This window comes from Pongo abelii, chromosome 16, assembly GCF_028885655.2.
Source record: "Pongo abelii isolate AG06213 chromosome 16, NHGRI_mPonAbe1-v2.0_pri, whole genome shotgun sequence".
In the NCBI taxonomy this organism is placed as follows: domain Eukaryota; kingdom Metazoa; phylum Chordata; class Mammalia; order Primates; family Hominidae; genus Pongo; species Pongo abelii.
The window spans coordinates 16,993,419-17,005,948 of NC_072001.2; the positions used below are offsets into that span (position 1 = coordinate 16,993,419).

Consider the following 12,530-nt stretch of genomic DNA (forward strand, 5'->3'; position numbering starts at 1 on the left):
GCGCTCCGGGCCAAGCAGTCTCCGTGGGAGTGAGGGCGTGCGTGCGTGCGGCGGAAATCCCGCCTTCCGGCTCCCGCTGTTGGCCTTGGCCGCGGCCAGGGCGCTCCAAGTAGGAAGATAAGCGGGATTGCTGGAAGCGGGAGAGTCGGGAGGAGCAGCGAAGGGCTCCTCTTCCCCATTGGCTGCGCCCGCGGAGCAGCCTCGTTGCGATTGGCCTTACGCAGGGGGGCGGCAGTCCCGCGTCGGCCCGCCCCTCGGGCCGCGAGAGGCGCCGGGATCGCAGGCGCCGGCTGAGCAAGCGGCTCCTGGGAGGCTGCGTCCGGACGCCCGCAGGGCGAGGCGGCCGGGCCCTGCGCTTCAGGTCCTGGCCTGGGGCACCTGGGCGGCCGGTGGCGGGGGCGGTGCGGGCGCGGGGCTGGCGGGCGGCGGAGCACGGAGGCGGGCGTGGGCGCGGCGGCCGCACCGCGGCCTGCGCCGACCGCCCGCGGCGCAGCCTCCGGCCTCTCTCCATCTCTCAAGTGGTGGCGGCTGTGGGTTTTTCTGCAGGCGATCCTTTTGAGTGATTTGTTTCACGCACGCGCCCTGCTGTGGGGTAAAGCGGCAGATTCATGCTGCTGTCATTTGTCGTTAAAACGATGGGCTCCCTGTCGTGTGTGTGTACCTTTTCGATTTGAGGGCAGGGGGATGACATTGTGACTTGGCTTCCTGTGACCGTCCAGTCTCAAGGTCTGGTCAGCGTGGTGCAGAAACTCGGCACACCCTGCCTACCTTGGAAGGAGGCTTTCCCTTCCCCACCTCCCTCTCCCTCCATCTCTTCCCTCTTTCCCTCTCCCCCCTTCACTCACCTCCCCAGCTCTTCTCTCCCCCCTTTCTGTTCTCTCGCTCTCTTTTTCCTTTTCTGCATTAAACCGTTCGGGAGTGTCTTTGTAAACTATTAAAAAGCGTTAGGTCTTCAACATGTACGTTTACTTGCAGGCCTGAGACCTGGGAGGAAGCTGGAAAAAAGATGCCCTCTGAATCTTTCTGTTTGGCTGCCCAGGCTCGCCTTGACTCCAAATGGTCGAAAACAGACATACAGGTGAGGTTTGACATGTCTTTTTCTTGGTGTGTTTCTGCTTCCATGTTTAAATTTCTTGTGTAAGGCTTTTTTTTTTTAGGGTATGTAAAGGGAGATCAGTTGTATCTTGCTGAATTAGAGGAGCAGGTTTGTTTCCTGTAACTTAAAATGTAACAGTTTTTATGGCTGTTTTTGTAGATTGTGCACGGCTGCCTTTTAATTAGTTTCTTGCAAGTGCACGAAACTTGAGATCTATTAATAGGCAAAATTTTTTTCCTATTATTACTGGTTAAGAAATCTGCCACACTCCTAACCATATCATGGTGACTGCTGTTTGTTACTGATAGTTTTTGAGCTGTTGAGTTAACTGTGGAGGGGAAAATTGGAGAAGTAAGTTGCAGTAATTATGGCCGCTAGGAACTCACTCATTTTATGAGGTCTTGTGTTTGTGTTTCTGGAGAGAGAAGAGTTAGTTCAGTTGAGCTGTTTGTTTTGTATTTGTAACTCCTTATTGAGAGCAGTGCTCAGATTTTCACATCAAGAATATGAGGAAAGAGTGTTGGCCTTAGATCCTAATTTTTTTATTTAACGTGGTAATTGCAAGCTTGTCAGGACATTATTAAATAAATACTAACAGTAATATTTCGATAGACAATTCTTTACACCCAATCTACTTTTATTTGGAAATGGCTTGGAAAAACTACTTTTGGAACTCCTTATCAGCAGCAAAAAGAAGTGTTTGAAATATCTTGTGTGTGTCTGTGTATTTTACTACTCCCTAAGGTTAACCATTTTAAGTATTAAGTAATCTGCCTTGACTGTTCATCGAAAGTCGTGTAGGCTGTTAAGCAGTAGTTGATCATGGATACTTAAACTGAAATGTTATTGCCCCTTCCTAATTTTTCTTTTTCTTTTTAAACAGGTATTGAGTGTTGGTAGATATGAGAGTCCAGTGTTTAGAACTGTGTTGTGTGGCCGGGCGCAGTGGCTCACGCCTGTAATCCCAGCAGTTTGGGAGGCCGAGGTGGGTGGATCCCCTGAGGTCAGGAGTTGGAGACCAGCCTGACCAACATGGTGAGACCCCATCTCTACTAAAAATACAAAATTAGCCAGGGGTGGTGGTGTATGCCTGTAATCCCAGCTACTCGGGAGGCTGAGGCAGGAGAATCGCTTGAACCCAGGAGGCGGAGGTTGCAGTGAGTCAAGATCATGCCATTGCACTCCAGCCTGGGCAATGAGAGCAAAACTGTTTCAAAAAAAAAAGCTGTCGTGGATGATGGGATTGTTATTCATAGTGTAATGTTACATAAGACAGAGCACAGAGAATTGGGTCAAGAATTGGTGTAGTTACTCTTTGGGTTTGTTTCTCTTTAAACATTTCCTTTGATTTAGCTATAATGGTCTGTTTTTGTCATTTTAAGTGGATGGGAGAGGTGAGAGATGAGTACTTTCATATTTCTGAAATCCTGAGATTCAGGCAAAGTTGTTTTAATGATTGTTTTTATATTAGTGTTTATGTATTTAGAGAAACTTTTTGGAGTAAAGGACTTTACCTAATGAAGTTTTTTTCTTAATAATTGTAATTTAATAACTGCTAAACATGAGTTCTAGTGTCTTGATCTAAAACCAGTTTAATGCTGAATTGAGTTCCTGTGATGGGTTAGGAGGATAAACATACAGTGAAGCACCATTTATGTCTTAGAGGGCCTGTTGTTTTGATTTATTAAGTTTAATACACAGTACTTGGCCCTTGTTACACATTTACAATATGATTAGAAAGTCTTTTTTTTTTTTTTTTTGAGACACAGTCTTGCTCTGTCGCCCAGGCTGGAGTGCAGTGGCATGGTCTCGGCTCACTGCAAGCTCCGCCTCCCGGGTTCACACCATTCTCCTGCCTCAGCCTCCGGAGTAGCTGGGACTACAGGCGCCTGCCACCATGCCTGGCTAATTTTTTGTGTTTTTAGTAGAGATGGGGTTTCACCGTGTTATCCAGGACGGTCTCGATCTCCCGACCTTGTGATCTGCCTGCCTCGGCCTCCCAAAGTACTGGGGACAGGCGTTAGCCACTGGGTCTGGCCTCTGCTTACCTTATCAAATAAAACAGTTTACAGTAACCTTACAATCAAAACACAGCATCATAGATGGAGACGCAAAGCCCGACGTTGTTATTACTGTTTTTTTATCAGCCGGTACAAGTATTCTAGTGATGGTACTGTGCTGCGTAGCTACCCTGAACACACTACTTTCTCACTGTGTTAAGGGTATGTCATATTTTTACTGTTAAGTACTTATGTGTCAATAAGTGTAAGGAAATGTTTGCCTATCAGTAGCATATAAATTCAGAGGCAGGAATGATGGTAATGCCAAACAACCACAGATATTCCACGTGGGTGGCTGAGATAATGACACTTTTGCTTTCTTACGGTTCACTGTACACAAACTTTGTGTAATGTAGAAAATAAATGTTTTGTAAAATTACCTTCAGGCTATGTGTATAAAAGATGTATATAATACGTAAATGAGTTTGCTGTTTCAACTTGGGTCCCATCCCCAAGATAACTTATTATGCAGATGCAAATATTCCAAAATATGAAAAATTCTGAATCACTTCTGATCCCAAGCATTTCAGATAAGGCATACTTAACCTGTAACTCAAGATGTATTTTACCCGTTTACCTGATCTAGATGCTATATTTTTGTTAGGTATATATTAGCTTTATATGTACAGGCGTCAGTGACTATAAGACCTGGCTTTAAATTTAACCTTTTCCTTAATATTGGATGAGCCACATATATTCTGTTGTATGTGTATATAAGGTAACACAAGTCCTTTTGTCTCCCCCAGTTCCTTTTGCATATGAGAAAACATAAGCCATTTTGTGCCTCTTGCATCTTAAGCCATAGTCTATTTTACTATGTGGTTTCCTATCTGGTTACTTTTGGGAGTACCAGATGGTCTCATAAAAACAGTGGGTTTTCCTGAAACTTTTGGATTAATATTGAACTTGTTTATCATCTTTTAGCTGTGCGGTCAGAGAAGAAACGCCTTAGGAAGCCAAGCAAGTGGCTTTTGGAATATACAGAAGAATATGATCCAATATTTACTCCTAAGAAAAAACAAAAGAAGGTACAGGAGCAGGTGCACAAGGTGTGTTGCAAAATTTCGGCAAACTTTCACTGGTCCTTAGGAAACTGCAATTTTATCTTCAGTGTCATACTTCAGCTTCATGAAACAGTAATTTCCTTAACTGGGATCTTGTTTTTTATTCTCAGCTTCTAGCACAGTACTTAGGATTTAGTGGTTATTCAGGAAATATATAAATGAGTCTACATATTATATTTCTTTATGTATATATTTTTCCCTCTTTGCTTTCAAAGAGTATTTAATGACTTAGGAATATTGTTATGATTTAATCTTAAGTAAAAATATGGGATATAAAGTGAAATATATATAATCTGACCCTAATTTCAAAAATAAATACATCTTATTTGTCTTATTTTTTAATTCAGTTGTTTTAAAATGAAGTGTTTAAAGTAGAGACATTTTGACATTCTACGCCTACATAGGTTAATATGTAGTTAAAAAATGGAACATTTTCCTTTATAATCAATTTAACAGACTTACATCTTATATAAGATCTGTTTATCTGACATCAACTGCCTTTCAGATTTCACCAGTTATCCCCTAACCTTTACCTTTGGATTATTCATACCAGGTCTCAGTCTAGGACTACTCATTGTAACTGGTTGTTATGGTTCTCAAATCCCTTTGAATTCAGAGCAATCTCTTTTTCCTGATCAAGATCATGTCTTTAAGAGAGTGACATGTAAAGTTATCTACTTCTCTATATTTGTGTAATTGCTTCCCCATAGGTGTCACTTAGATTTTCTCTATCTCCTGTTCTCTGTGAAGTGGAAGATAGAACCTATCAGTTTGATAGATTGAAGTTGAACATTTTTAGCTAGACTATACCAGAGATGATAATGTGTAACATATTGCATATGGAGGGTTAAAAAAAGGAATATTTTATTCCCATCAGCCATTCCCTGACAGTTTGTTTTTTCTTTTTTTAAAATGGAGACAGGGTCTTGCCCAAGCTGGAGTGCAGAGATACATGAACACGGTTCACTGCAGCCTTGACCTCCTGGGTTTAAGCAATCCTTCCATCTCAGCCTCCTGAGTAGTTGGGACCGCAGGTGCACACTACCACACCTGGCTAATTTTTAACAACAAGTTTTTTGTAGTGGCAATGTCCCACTGTGTTGCCCTGGCTGGTCTGGAATTCCTGGGCTCCAGTGATCTTTCTTCCTCAGCCTCCCAGAGTGTTGGGGTTACAGGTGTGAGCCACCACGCCCAGCTTCCCTGATGGTTTCTTGAAAATGCCAGTTGAAGATCTTTACCTATATTAATAATTTTATTAGAGGTTACAAAATGCAGACTTTCAGGTTTTATTATTTTCTCTATTTTTATTAAGTGATAGTCTCTTTCATTAACTGGACTCTATTATTGTCCTGAAATACTTGAAAGGCAGAATAAGTGCTTCTTTCTTTCCCATTAATTACCAATTGTAACATTAAGGAGTTCATTAGTAGTTGTTTTAATTGGAGACATTAGAGCAGTCTTTTCCCCTGCCTTTGAATTACTGTTGTGGACTTATCAATATTATAGCTTCAGTGTATCTCAGTCAACTTCATTGTTTTCTTTATTTAATTTTGGTTAAAATATATATATTTATATGTTATGTATATATGTTATATGTATATGTTATATATATTTATATATGTTATATGTATATGTTATATATATTTATATATGTTATATGTATATGTTATATATATTTGCATGTTATATATGTTATATATATAGATATGTTATATATATTTATATATGTTATATATAGTTATATATATTTGTATATATATGTTATATATATGCTATATATATATATAAATATATATATATAACATTTTATTATTTTATCCCTTTTTTTTTTTTTTTGGAGAGAGAGTCTCGCTCTGTTGCCCAGGCTGCAGTGCAGTGGCATGATCTCGGCTCACTGCAAGCTCCGTCTCCTGGGTTCACACTGTTCTCCTGCCTCAGCCTCCCAAGTAGCTGGGACTACAGGTGCCCACCACCATGCCTGGCTAATTTTTTGCATTTTTAGTAGAGATGGGGTCTCACCATGTTAGCCAGGATAGTCTCCATCTCCTGACCTCGTGATCCGCCCGCCTTGGCCTCCCATAGTGCTCGGATTATAGGCGTGAGCCACAGCGCTGGGCCTGTTTTATCCATTTTTAAGTGTACAGTTCAGTGGCATGAAGCACAGTTACATTGTTGTGCAACCATCTCCACCATCCATCTCAATAATTTTTTTCATCTTTCCAAACTAAAAGTCAATACCCATTAACCAATAACTCCCTTTTCTGCTCAGCCCCTGGCAATTGCCATTCTATGTTCTATCTTAAGAATTTTCTTATTCTGGATACCTCATATACTTGAAATCATATGATATTTGTTCTTTGTGTCTAAGTAATTTCCCTTAGCATACATAATGTCTTCAAGGTTCATCCACTTTTTGTAGCCTTTGTCAGAATTTCATTCCTTTTAAAGGGCGTTATTCTTTTTGACACTTAAATTGCAACAGTTTTGGCCTGTGGACTCTATTTTTATTTTTTGTTCTTAGGTAAGTTCCCGCTGTGAAGAGGAAAGCCTTCTAGCCTGAGGTCGATCTAGTGCTCAGAACAAGCAGGTGGACGAGAATTCTTTGATTTCAACCAAGGAAGAGCCTCCGGTTCTTGAAAGGGAGGTTCCGTTGGCCAAGCATGGTGGCTCAAGCTGGTAATCCCAGCACTTTGGGAGGCTGAGGCAGGTGGATCACGAGGTGAGGAGATTGAGACCATCCTGGCTAACATGGTGAAACCCCGTCTCTACTAAAAATACAAAAAATTAGCCGGGCGTGTTGGCGGGTGCCTGTAGTCCCAACTACCCGGGAGGCTGAGGCAGGAGAATGGCATGAACCTAGGAGACAGAGGTTGCAGTGAGCCGAGATCCTGCGACTGCACTCCAGCCTGGGTGACAGAGCGAGACTCCATCTCAAAAAAAAAAAGGAAGTTCCGTTTTTGGAAGGCCCCTTGGCTCAGTCAGAACTTGGAGGTGGACATGCTGAGTTGCCGCAGCTGACCTTGTCTGTACCTGTGGCTCCGGAAGTCTCTCCACGGCCTGCCCTTGAGTCTGAGGAATTGCTGGTTAAAATGCCAGGTAAGGTGGGGTTGGGGTCTCAGTATTTGAGCAGGTATGATTAGAGGAAGCAGGAGATTTTAGTATGTTTTGATGTAAAGCCAACATAGTATCTATATACAATAAACTACTCCCTTTTGTCCTGGGAAATACTTACAATGATGGCTAATTAGATATAGTTACTAACTATGAATTGTGGCACGCTATCAAGAAGACATATTTTTGATAACTATGCTCCTTGCTCCAGTGTTGCTCTTCATGATTGTTGATCAGCCACTGTGTAAATTACAACCAGGATAACAGGGCTTCAAGAGGGGCACCGCACATTAGTGGAATAAGCACTGTGCTTCAAGTGCTGGCTCCACCAGTCCTTGTGTTACTTGGGAAGTTGTTTAGTCTCTGAACTTGTTTCCTCATCTATAAAATGGAGATCATAATGTATTAATGTATGATGTTGTATACCTGACCACATAGTAATTACCAGTTCATTCGAAGTTAATTACCAGTTACTTCTCACTTGATCATTCTTTATATATCACATGGGGAGAGTTGAATCTAAACACATTGTCTCTAATTCACCTTGTAACTATTGAATATTATAGGCAGTCAAGGAATGGGAAGAATCCTCTTTTCTGTACCCCTTTAAATTTTGGATGTAACTTTTTTACATTATCAACAGGAGCTTTTGATGTTGTTCCTTAAAGAAATGATTCCAATTGTGCTTAAACTAGTTGGGTATAATAAAAAAGATTTTTGAAAGAATAGTAAAGATAGTTGTTGTTTCAGTACCTATTATGTGCCAAACTCGATTTATTAAGTCAGCTCTTTTATATAATTCTTGAGTCATCCTATGAATTATCTTTTACCTATTGAATTTTATTTACTTAGGGGCAGAGCAGAAAGTGTAAGTTTGGTCCATTTATGACCATTATTCAAGCTCTGTTTCACTCCTTTTCTCCTTATTTTGTCCTCCCAAAAATCAGTTGTTATAAAGATAGTTCTGTCCCTTTGATTTCTCCCTTAGTTATTTTGTGATTTAAAGTCAACACACACATCCCTCACATTAGTTTGTGCTTGCATTGAGAACTATTTACTTGTTTTGTTTACTAATATTTTATAATCAAATTACCTTCCTGCCTCTTCCCATAAGATGATGGAGAAAACATCAAAAACATTGACATTCATTTTGTGTGGTATACAGATTTTTAAAAAATTAACTTGTGCCCAGTTTCTAAATCATTTAATGTAAAGATACATGCATTTCAGGACTTTATGAAAGTAAATGTCAAAGAAAACCAACTAAGAAACTTCTTGAATCCAAAGATTTAGACCCTGGATTTATGCCCAAGAAGGGGGACCTTGGCCTTTCTAAAAAGGTATGTTATTTTTGTAAGTTCTAAAAGAAATAAACTCAGGAAATGAGGAATTTTAAAAATGACATTTTGAGTAGTAGTTATAACATTGATGTACATACATATAGAAATTAGTGTGTGTGTCAGCAGGCATACATGATCTGAGATTTCCTACAGGAAAGGCTGTTTTGCAGTTGTGTGACCATGTATGTGTATAAACTGGTTTCAGGTGTCCTTTCCAAGTGAAAAAAATGTTTCAATGCTTTTAAGATTAAGTTTGTGTTTGTTATAATTTCTTTTCTGGGTTCAAATCCTCTTACCTGTTTTCTGCTAAACTACTCTCTCAAACATCACTAGTCTATTCTATCCTATTGCCATGTTGTCGTAGCCCTTTTTTTTTTTTTTTTTGAGACAGGGTCTGATTCTGTCACCCAGGCTGGAGTGCGGTGGCATAATTTTGGCTCACTGTAATCTCTGCCTCCCAGGCTCCCCAGAGAATTTTTTGTATTTTTTTGGTAGAGACGGGGTATCAATTTTTTTGTGTGATTCATACTTTTTGTGTTTTATTCAAGAAATCTAGTGTGATGGCTCAAGCCTATCATCCCAGGACTCAGGGAACCTGAGGCGGTAGGATTGCTTAAGCTCAGGAGTTTGAGACAAGCCTGGGCAATAAAGGAGACGTTGTCTCTACACAACAAAAAAGAATGCCAAAAAACTCCAGGAAACGGGTGTGGTGTTGTGTGTCTGGTCCCAGCTACTCAGAAGGCTGAAGTGGTAGGATGTCTTGAACCCTGGAGGTCAAGGCTGCAGTGAGCTATGAGTGCGCTATTGCACTCCACCCTGGGTGACAGAGCAAGACCCTGTCTCGATCAATCGATCAGTTAATGAAATCTCTGTGTACCCCATGGACACAAAGATGTTCTTCCTGTGTTTTCTTTTAGGAGCTTTTTGGTTCTGATTTCACATATAGATGTTTGTTCCATTTTGAATTTTTGAGACGGAGTTTTGTTCTCCCCCATGTTGATGTCCAGTTGTTTTACCACCATTTACCAAAAAATTCCTGATATTGGCTGGGCGCGGTGGTTCACACCTGTAAATCCCAACACTTTGGGAGGCCGAGTCAGGCAGATCACTTGAGGTCAGGAGTTGGAGACCAGCCTGGCCAACATGGTGAACCCCATCTCTACTAATAATACAAAAAATATATATATAGCTAGGTGTCGTGGTGTCTGCCTGTAATCTCAGCTACTTGGGAGGCTGAGACAGGAGAATTGCTGGAACCTGGGAGGCAGAGGTTGTAGTGAGCCGAGGTCACGCCGCTGCACTCCAGCCTAGGTGACAGAGCCAGACTCTCTCTCAAAAAAAAAAAAAAATTCCCTGATATTTATCCTCACCATCTCTCAGACTCCTAATCTCTTTTAAGTATTAATTATGCTTAATAACTCTTTGTCACTGTTGAATTTTTACTTTGGGGGAGAGGGGATTGCCATTAAATTTGGGATCAGAGCAAGAGAAAATCAGAATTATTGGTTATGGCTAGCACCAAACTCTGGAGAAAAGTGCCTTCTTGTCTGTTTGGGAGTCTGTCTTGCCATCTGACCTGGTCTACTTCATTGTTGAAGTCCTGGTTACCCTGAGGTATATTTTGTCATAAGGCTAAAGCCATGATTCAGTTCCATTTTAGTTTACCAGGCACACCACCACCCTGTCTGCAGGTGGGTTAATCAGTAACAGAATGAGAGATGATCTGTTCTGGTAGTGCTTTAAGGGTACTCTGGCTGAATGTATATCCACACTAGACTATATATACACAGTAAGTCACTGGCATCTTAGTCACATCCTCTAAGAAGTTCTTTGGTCTTTTTCATTCTAAACAGAACAGTTTGATTTTTATTCATATGGTATGATTCTTGTGTGTGTGCATGGGTGTGGGTGTGTGTGTGTGTGTGTGCTGTTAATTTTTATTTTAATTTATAAAATTGATCAGAATAGAAATGAGAATATTTCCTGCATTATTCTCTGACTGTAGTTTGGGGAGCATTGTAATTATTTTGTTCCACAGTTTTTGGGTAACTGTTAAACAGTGAACTAATTTGTTATCTAAATAAAATGATTGGTATTTAAAAAAAAATACGGAAATGTATTTTGTGGATTTGTCTAGGAGTCTCGTTTTGTTGAATTGGATACCTAACATTTGCCCATTCATTTTACTTCACGTGGTTAGACTTCTGATATATACTGAACATGAGGAGAATTGCAGTCTTATGATTTATTAATATGATAAAATGAGCATTGAGAAATTCACAGCTGTATTTTATTTTGTTTTAGTCCCAAACATTAGGAGCTCTACAGCAAGAATGGCCTTTATTTTTTATTTATTGATTTATTTGAAATGGAGTTTTGCTCTTGTTGCCCAGGCTGGATGCAATGGCGCGATCTTGGCTCACCACAACCTCCGCCTCCCAGGTTCAAGCGATTCTCCTACCCCAGCCTCCCGAGTAGCTGGGATTACAGGGATGTGCCACCATGCCCGGGTAATTTTTTGTATTTTTAGTAAAGATGGGGTTTCTCCATGGTAGTCAGGCTGGTCTCGAACTCCCGACCTCAGGTGATCCACCCGCCTCACCCTCCCAACATGCTGGGATTACAGTCGTGAGCCACCATGCCCGGACAGAAGGGCCTTTATTGTATTGACTTTTTGTGACCACTAAATGTTGTTTTACAGTTATGATGAGGAATATTATCATTCTTGTAGGAAAAGACATTTGCTTGGGTTGAACTAATTCATACAAGTACAAGTATTAGTAGTGGGTGAATCAAATGTTTGGCCCTTGATTAGACTCCTGATGTTGAGTATTTGTTTTGAGTTTTAATGTTGCTTTAATTTGGATTAATCTGAAGTCATTTTAAGTTGGAATGCCATTCAGTATTTCAGAACTGTTTAATGTACAGTTCACCAAGTATACAGGTCTGTGTCAAATCTAATAGCTGTGAATACAATTGTAGGAAGATGGATTATTTTTCTTTTTTTTTTTTTTTTTTTTTTTTTTTGAGACTTGCTCTGTCTTCCAGGCTGGAGCACAGTGGCGCAATCTTGGCTCAACGCAACCTCCGCTTCCTGGGTTCAAACAATTCTGCCTCAGCCTCCCGAGTAGCTGGGATTACAGGCGTGTGCCACTGCACTTAGCTAGTTTTTGTATTTTTAGTAGAAACGAGGTTTCACCATGTTGGCCATGGTTGGCCAAGCTGGATTCAAACTCCTGACCTCAGATGATCTGCCCCCTCTTGGCCTCCCAAAGTGCTGAGATTACAGGCATGAGCCACCATGCCTGGCCAGGAAGTTGGATTTTAAGTACAGGGTGGAGTGCAATAACATTGAACCTGTGGGTCTCTGGGTACATATCCCTTCTCTTTCTCTACTTCAGTCACAGAAAGCATTGTGTATCTGGTCTATATAGTCTATATGTTGGAAATCTCTGGCCAGTCTTTATTGTGGTGTTCACAGGTCTGTTGGAGTTTTTTTTTGTTGTTGTTGTTTTTTGTTTTTTTGAGATGGAGTCTCTCTCGTTGCCCAGGCTGGAGTGCAATGGTGTGATCTCGGCTCACTGCAACCTCCTCCCTCCGGGTTCAAGCAATTCTCCTGCCTCAGTCTCCCAAGTAGCTGGGATTACAGGCATGTGCCATCATTCCCAGTTAACTTTGTATTTTTAGTAGTGACGGGGTTTCTCCATGTTGGTCAGGCTGGTCTTGAACTCCCAACCTCAGGTGATCCACCCGCCTCAGCCTCCCAAAGTGCTAGGATTACAGATGTGAGCCACTGTGCCTGGTCTGTTGGAGCATTTTTAAATCTGCTTCCTTTTCCCCCTGAAGTTTCTGTTCAACC

General features: G+C 41.0%; 1 protein-coding gene across 1 annotated transcript in view; it reads left to right on the top strand.

Annotated features, from left to right (window-relative positions):
* Positions 1-262: 262 nt before the first annotated feature.
* The window catches only part of LOC129050284 (E3 ubiquitin-protein ligase HERC2-like), a 40,157-nt gene continuing 27,889 nt past the window's right edge, over positions 263-12,530 (top strand). Inside the window, exons 1-6 of the mRNA XM_063716422.1 lie at positions 263-361; positions 976-1,078; positions 1,980-2,131; positions 4,081-4,205; positions 6,742-6,939; positions 8,562-8,671. The gene's annotated coding sequence lies outside the window, so the exon portion shown is untranslated. The remainder of the gene's footprint in view (positions 362-975; positions 1,079-1,979; positions 2,132-4,080; positions 4,206-6,741; positions 6,940-8,561; positions 8,672-12,530) is intronic.